Raw genomic sequence first — 9437 nt, forward strand, 5'->3', positions numbered from 1 at the left:
AAATTTAACTATTATTTAACACAAATGTTGTGGCCTATTTCACCCATGACCCATGAGGATGACCATCAAAATTGGGAGGCTTCTGCCCAGCCCTAAGCTCTAGCCCCATGCTAACTTCCGCGTCGATTGGTCTATAATTGCGACCTGTAGAGCAACTGCAAAAACAGGAATTTTTCCAGTTTTTGGTCCATTTCAACCCCTAAATATTATGCGATCATCTCCAAAAGAAATAGGGTTCTATTCTGACCCTAGCCCCACCTTCATTCTAATTTTCGTAAAGATCGGACCATAATTGCGACCTGTAGAGTGATTACAAATTAACATGGACAGACGGACAGACGGACGGACATACATAGCTAGATCGACTCAGCTCGGCGAGATAGGAAGATCCATATATACTTTCCTATGTGGGAAACCAATATTTCGTGGTGTTACATAATTTTTGGCCCAATCAAACTTATAATACCCCCAACACATAGTGTTGTAGGATATAACAACCTGATATGTAAGCATCCTGAGAGCAGAACATTGATACTCTTGAATATATGTCTCTGAAAACATATGAGGCGGCGATGTTATAGGAGTCTTTATGCTTTTTTATCTACTTCTAGACTGATCCACAAATGGTGTCCGGAATTATGACAGTGAATCTTTATATCTCCTGCAATAATGCCTTCTCAACCTTTCGAATCAGAGTTTATTTGTGTCACCTAGATACTTATATAACTTTATTTTTACATAACCTTAAATATCATAAGATCTGAAATTTAGTCGAGAACATACCGATTTCAATTCCTCTATTTGTTTGTCGCTCTACATCTGATAACACTGTGCAACACAAAACATACCTCTTCCACACTCTTGCAAACTTTCGGATTAAAATTCCTCAGAATATATATCATTTGACACGACAAAACATACCTAATTTAAATAACGGTTTTAGACCCTATGTCTCTTTGAACCAAATTCGCCTGGCTGGTGCGCACGATAACTCTCGAAGGATGTATCCAATTTGGTCCACACATATTATAATGGGATACATCCGCCCACTCATTCTGATACCTGTCCCACAAAGAGTCAACAATTTGAATAATTATAGCACTTTAAAAATGTGAAATAAGGGAGCACTTTTTCTCCAAGTAAAGATGGGATATCTCGGTTCACTCCTTCTGGTACCTCCCCCACAACGGGTTTGAATTTTGAATAATTACATTCCCATAAAATGAGGTCTACTTCTTTGGAAATTCCGCCATAAAGGGTCAGCCGTTTGAATGATCACAACTCAAGGTTGTCGGCAAACTCGACTGGTACTATTTAACTTGTTTACTCCTCAAAGTATAAGTTGCGATATGCTTTTTTTTGCACTTGGACTATTAAATACCTTACAACTAGTATTTCAAATTTTCAGAGCACCCTGGTATATATCACCTCATATTTCCTCTTGTTGACCATTGCAATAATAACAATGGTGGATGTCGTCTGACATTTACAATTCCATCGTCTTGTTCGTCGTCACCATTCCCATTGTTGTCTTGATGAATTCTAGCCACATATGTTTCAAACGTTTGGATCCTCTGGAATATTTTGTATTCTATTCCTTGTGTTAAGTAAATTGCAGGCACAATTTATCACAACATGTCTCCGCACAGACATTAGCTCACGACATTGTCCGCTGTCAACAAGCTCTGATTACCTTTTTGTTTGGCTTGATTTCCAGGAACTAGTTAAAATAGGAGAGTATGTGAAACAATGTTGCAAACAAATACGAAACTTATCAACTAAATGCAAATACAATTGAAAAAAGCCTGCGCGGAGGGGATCCGGATTATATTAAACGACCTTGGATAATGAAAGGATAGTTTGGCAATTTGGCTAATAACATTTTCACAATTGTTATTCTCTTGAAACTGTTCACTTAGAGAAAATTACTCTGTTTCTTATAGTGCTCTTAAATGAAGTCTGAAGATCCAATGAATAGAGGTTTAGAATCAACAAAAATATTTTGATTATCATAGAGAGGTCCGACCGGTTTATTTTTGTTAACAACATAAAATATTTTTTTATATATAAATTTATATAAGAACCCTCCCTAACAGCAATACAGGGTGAGATGAAAAAACTGCAACCAACTTCAGACTGCTGTCATTTCTAAGTCAAAGAGCTGTTAAAATTATTCCAGTCACAGCTCATTATATTGTTTACAAACGTACAAAAGTATTTTGGTGATAATTTTCCAGAAAAAAATATTCGTGATTGAATATAATCGTGATAGTGTGATTTCTTTATAATTGGCTGGAAAACCACAAGTGGCTATCGTTAGAGCACTCCAGCACTTATATGGGAATAAATTTTGTGTGTCTCGTACGTCGCTCGTTACCGTGATACTGGTAGCTTAGCCCGACGTCAAGGAAGTGGATGGAAGAAAACGGTAACATCAGCAGAAATGGTTCGAAAAGTAAAAAAAAAACAGTAAAGAAAGCCCTAAAGTCGGGTGGGCCGACTTTTTGACACCACTTTGCTAATTTTTAAAGCTCCACATAACAATTAAAAGTTTTTATGGGAGAATTCAATCATACACGCTATGATTATAATTGTAATTTAAAGTTCAAAGAACTAAATATGCCGAAGCATTTGTATCTTTTAAATTCGGACTTGTATTGCCCATTTGGTGCAAAATTAATTTGAAATCAGATAAAGATATATATGGGAGCTATATCCAAATCTGAACCGATATCGATAAAATTTGGCAAAGATATTTCTGAGCTGTATTTGATATGTTTCCCTGAATATCGTTGTTACAGAGTGCATATTACGGCTGTGGGTAACAAATACAGCAAATCGGATGAACAATATATATGGGAGCTATAGCTATATCTGAACCGATCTTCACCAAATTTAACATACTAGCTTCTAGACTCAATTCGGTCGTAAGTGCCAAATTTGTACAAATATTAGACGTATTGTGCACAATAAAACTAAATCGGACGATATTATATATAGGAGATATATCCAAATCTGAACCGATCTCGATGAAATTTAGCTAATGTATTTCTGAGCTGCATTTGATATATTTGCCCAAATATTGTTGTTACAGAGTGCATTTAACGGCTGCGGAGGACAAAAATAACAAATCGGATGAACAATATGGGAGCTATAGCTATATCTGAATCAAATCAAATTTGGCATACTTATTTTCAGCCCTAATTTGGTTGTATGTGCAAAATTTCATACTGATATTACATATTTGGTGCACAATAAAAGGCAAATAGGACGAACATATATATGGGAGCTATATCTAAATTTTGACTGATTATCTCCAATTTCAATAGGGTTCTTGGGCCAAACAAATGATTTGTGCAAAATTTCATCTCAATCGGATAATAAATGCGACCTGCATTTTGTTCACAAGACCGGACGGACTGACGGTCTGACATGCATAAATGATTCTATGGAGATCCTCAAAAGCAACTATGGGCCTATCTCGCTTCCTTCTCCATGTTACAAAACAAATGCACAAAGACATAATACCCTTACCACTATGTGGTATAGGGTATAAAAATGGCTCGTGAGCTGAAAATATCGCAATATTCCATTCTTCGTGTTTACTTGCCAAAGAGGCCAGCTGAAAACGTGCGCCTTCGGTTGGCCACCAGAACTCAATCGCCGGCCATGGTGTGGGCCGCCATAACAACCGATGGTCGTTCTCCGCTCGTATTAATCGCCGTAGCATCAGAATAAATACCGAATTTTCTAGAGGGTGTATTAAAGCCTTGGGCACGCAAACATTTTTGCCGCAGACCTTGGACTTTCTAACAGGACTCAGCACGCGCCACCCAAGAATTGTTGCAAAATGAGGTTCCTCGCTTCTTTTCCAGCGCACAATGGCCACATAAATCTCTGGATAACAATCCGTTGGAAAAAAAAATACCAAAGTGTCAATCACCTCAAACAAGCGCTTTGCCGGGAATGGGCCGAAATACCGCAGAGCAACAATCGGGCAGCGTGTGATGGTTTCATTGGCCATGTAAAGCACATAATTCATTTCCGTGCTTCCAGAAGCGACTGCACCATCCCAAGCATTATAAAGTTGACCGCTGAACCCAAGTGCCGACTACATTAGCTCGAACAGGTAAAGGCGACAGCTATACCCGATTTCAGCGGACAGACTACATAAACTCGATCACGTCGTATTCACCGCTACACCCGAGTATTCCACTGCATTGACTAGAACACGTCGAGCTATGCCCGATCATCACCAAGACGGCTACATTAACCCGAACACGTTGAACAGACCGCTATACCGACTATCACTAAGTCGGCAACTATACCGACAATCACTGAGCCGACTGAATTAATCTTAACACCTTGAGCCAACCGCTGTACCCGATTTCACTAAGACGACTACATTAACTAAAACGAGTCGAACTGACTGCCATACCAGTCCGGCTTCCCGATTGTCACCAGGCCGACCATAATATCCTGAACATTTCGAGTTGACTGCTTTACCCGATTGTCCCCAACTCATCTACATTAAACCAAACATGTCGAGCCAACGGATATATCGGATTCGACGACTTCATCAGCCTGAGTACATCAATCCGACCACATCAATTCAAATATCATAGAGTCGACCATTGACTATCATTGAGACGACTGTCAGAATTACACGATTGCCAACCATCAAAAACAAACACACAATATATCTTCTAATAACCCCAAACGATTTAAGAACTTAAAAAGTAAACACGAAAAAAATATAAAAAATAAGTTCGGCCGGGCCGAACGAATTTTCAAAAAATAAAATCCGTTAAAAATTCTGTTAAAATCTTAACAATACCACATATAGCCCTTATATTGGGTCTATACGAAGACGTGCATAGACATGCATGGGGAAATTTTGTCATAAGCAATTACAATATTCAAATACGAAACTTGAATAAAAAAAATCCGGTGAATAATTTAGCAAAAATAAATAATCAAAATACGGAATATAGGGAAGTACCGTTATATCGAGGCTATACGAAGACCTGGACCTGCATATACAATTTTCCAGCATAGGCTGTAGTGCCATTACGATTTCTAAATACGAAATTTGAAACAACTCCGGTGAATAATGTTTCTAAAATCGTCAAAACGGGGGTACTGTTGTATGTGGGCTATACGATATCGTAGACATTTCTATTCCAGGGGGTAAAGTGCTTAGAAAGAACTTCTAGTATGGATTTTTATACAATTCAATTGAAAAATGTAGCGCAATATACGGAATTTAGGGAGATACCGTTATATGGCGGATATAGGGGGTAGAGCTTAGCGACAGGGTTCTTTATGGAAAATTCTCCAATTTATTCTTTAATTTGTGTGTCAAATTTTAAAAAGCTGCCGATGCAAAGTAACAGGCTTCCATGTTCTGCTACATACCTAGTATTTAGCCGACCCTTCTTAAGTGTTATTCTGTTTTGCAGAAATATGGAATCAAAAGAAAATTTTAGGAAACTATACTGAAATCTGAAGTGATTAAATTTTATACGATAATCCATAAAAACTGTCTTGAGGATCCGGGGTTTTCAATGTAGTATTTTCCATAAGATTAAACGAAACTTTACGATTTCAATAAAATTACTAACCAGCCTTCAAACTTTTCCATGCAAACAGCTAAGTCTTACCCTGACTATATATTCCCTCAGAGCAAGGAAGTAGCTAACTTGATTTAAAACTTCCGTTACACTTCACACCATCATTTCCTAATTCCCACCTTTTGTGACCTATCTCAACAATGGTTTTTCTTCTACAAATGTTATGGCGTCATTTCTATTTGCTTCTCAATTTCTAATAACAAAACGACCTCTGGCCAATGGTTGTCATACCACCACTCACATCTCCACAGTGTCAACATTTGCGAAGAAAAAATCTTCTTCGAACAAAAACAAAAAAACACGCACATATAAACGGGCATGTGACATATGTGCTGGGTATCCTGCTCCTCTGTTCATATCAGATTGCATTCGAGCCGACAACAGCATCTAATGTCCTTTTCAAACACCCACACCAACGAACAACCACATAGCCTTATCAATGTCACACTCACTCACACACACACACTCACAGTCTTCTGTTATTTGTAGCTGTATGAGAATAACAGGACCAAAAGTTTCTCAGTTCAGAGTGCACTTAAACAACTTGTACTACATAATGTCACAATCTGTCAAACCTTTGTTGACATCCATGCCATAAGGTATGTGACATTTGTGTCACACAATATTTTCATTTTGTACAATGAATGAGGAAAATTGCAACAATGTCGCAATGTTGTTGTTGTTTTGAGCAACTGTTTGTTAGCTGGTGAAGATGAAGTAGTTAACTGATATCGTAAAATCTAATGGACTAATTGTTCGAAAACAAATTCTTGAAAGTGAATTTAAATTGAGGACTTGTTCTATTGGATAACCTAGATAGTGGTTAGTGTTGACTTCTGATTGGATGTTGTGCTAGTTTGAAGGTAAGGAAGCTTACGAAAATTAAAAGGAACGGAGATAGAATTACAAAATGTGTGAGCCGAGAGATAGATAATTAATAATGCATAAAGTGTGGATCAATTCGAATAAAATCCTTTAAATACGATAAATGTATGAGTTTTCAAAAGGTTTGTGATTAACTGGCAAATTCCCCTTTCTTCGCATGTGGAAAAAGGAATTTGTTTAAAAGTTATTTTTCACCTCGAATAGAGGTGTAATTTTTATAGGCAGTTTTTTATCATAGGTTGTAGTACTCATTACCAACTTCAACTACGAAATTTGAAACAATTCCGGTTAATAATTCCACTAAAATCATCAAAATATCGAATATTCGTAGGTATCGATATGTAGGGAAGACGTGGGCCTGCATGTGCGATTTTTATACCCTCCACCATAGTATTGTGGATTTATTAAATTTGTCAATCCGTTTGTAAAACCTCAAAATCATGTACGTCCGTCTGTGGAAATCCCTCTAAGTTCCGAAATAATTGAAGAAGGTTAATAAAATTTTACTCAGATGTGTTTGGTCTGCAGGACTTTTGGTATTTTGGTATAGCCCTCATAGAACTATATTTGAATTTTGATTTCGTATTTGTAGTACATTATGGGTACTATTCCGATATTCGGTATTTGGACGATTTTAAGGATATTATCCACCGGAATTGTTTCAAAAGTCTGATTTCAATTATAGCCTGTGACAAATTGCGTATGCAATATGGCCCCATACAACTGTACCTCTTATATTCGGTATTTTGATGATCGTTAAACATTATTTACGGAATTGTTTCAAATTTCGTGTTTGTAGTTCGTTATGGGTACTACAACCTCTGATAGAAAAAAAAATATATATTGCGACATTATTTACCGATTTTTTTAGGTTTCGTATTTGAATATTGTAATAGCTTGCGAAAAAACTTGCCTATGCCTGTCCTCGTCTTCGTATAGACCCCAATATAATGGTAACTCCCTATTTTCGGGTTTTTATGATTTTAACAATATTTTTGAAAGAATTTTTTTATTTTTGCAAATTTCCAAATTCCTTCCAAATTGTAGTAGATATTCGGCCGAACTTACAGCCTTTTTACTTGTTTTTCATGGGCTGTAGTACCTATTATGAACTATAGCAGCGCACGTGTCTTGGTATTAAAATTCAATGATTTGCAAGTGTAAATCTTTCAGCTCTATTCCTACACCCCCTACCAAATTTGGTACTTTAATAGCACGCATTTCCAAAGACCCTTGTATCAATATTCAATTCCTACACCTATAATAAATTTAGTACGATTTGGTACTTTTCGTAAACGTTAAAGTACGGATTTCCAAATTCACCCTCTTACTTAGACGCTGCACACTCGCAGTGATCAATTTCCCAATGTTTGCAATTCCAGTTAGTTTTTTTATACTTATTGTACCAATGCCCGAATGATTTCTTTCTACACTAACTTTCAATATTCCGCATTTATTCTAAAGCTTAATTGTAAACAATTTTGTACAGTCATTGCTTAGAACCCATTAAAAAAAAGAAAAAAAGAAACAATAAAAAAGTTCGGCCGGGCGGAACTTTGAATACCCTCCACCATTTGCAACTAATTTGGAAATATTCGAAACAGATAACATTCGCCAAAAATTCTGTTAACATCTTAAAAACACCGAATATAGCCGTTATATTCGGGTCTGCACGACGTGCACATACATAGGCATTGTTTATCACAAGCCATTACCATAATCAAATTCGACACATGAAATAAACGGTGAATAATGTAGCTAACATCATCAAAATACCGCATATAGGGACGTACCGTTATATAGGAACTACACGAAGACCTGGATCTGCATAGACAATTATCTGTCATAGGCTGTAGCTTCCATTACTAACTTCAAATACGACATCTTAAACAATTTCGGTGAGTATTGTACCTAAAATCATCAAAATACCGAATATAGGGAGGTACGAAGACGTGGACCTGCATAGACAATTTTCTATCACAGGCTGTAGTTCCCATCACGAACTCTAAATACGTTATTTTAAACTACTACGGTGAATAATGACGCTAATATCATCAAAATACCGAATATTGGAAGGTACAGTTATAGGGGGGTTATATGCTGCCTTAGGCTGTAGTATTCATTACAAACTTCAAACATCAAATTTAAAACAATTCCGGTGAATAATAAAATAAATCATGAAAATAACGAATATCGGGAGATACCGTTATACGTGGGCTATACGAAGACGTGGACCTGCACAGACAACTTTTTGTCTTAAGCTGTAGTATCCATTTCGAACTTCAAATGCCAAATTTGAAACAATTCCGGTGAATAATGTAGCTAAAATCATCAAAATAGCGAATAAACATGTGTGCAAAAATTTTAGCCATCTATCTCAATTCGTTCGAAAGATAGCGTGATTACAACATACAGACAGTCGGATATGGCTAAATCGTCTTAGAATTTTACGCTGATCAAGAATATGTATACTTTGTTGGATCTGACATGAGTATTTCGAGGAGTTACAAATGGAAGGACAAAATTAATATACCCTCCATAGTATGGTGGAGGGTATAAAAAACATACTTATATCGGCCCTACGTTCCAATTTTTCCTGAATTATATTACCCCTAAAAAATGCTGCTTAAATCTTCAACATAAGTAAGAAGATGCAGTATATGGGGGCTATAACAAAATGTAGATCTATGTACAAAATGCTTTGGCACCGAAGGTAGGACCCGTTACGAATTCTAAACATCAAATTTAGAACAATTCTGTGAAAAATAATTCAATCAATTTTGTGCTGATAAGTTTATGTTCGAGGCAAAGGATATAAAAACAAATCACGACTTTATGATACCCTACACCCCTCTGCAGATTTAGTTGAGCTTCACATAACAGAAGTTATTATGGGGATTTTGTGAAAATGAAATCATA

This window comes from Musca domestica, unplaced genomic scaffold (genome assembly GCF_030504385.1).
Source record: "Musca domestica strain aabys unplaced genomic scaffold, Musca_domestica.polishedcontigs.V.1.1 6, whole genome shotgun sequence".
Taxonomy (NCBI): domain Eukaryota; kingdom Metazoa; phylum Arthropoda; class Insecta; order Diptera; family Muscidae; genus Musca; species Musca domestica.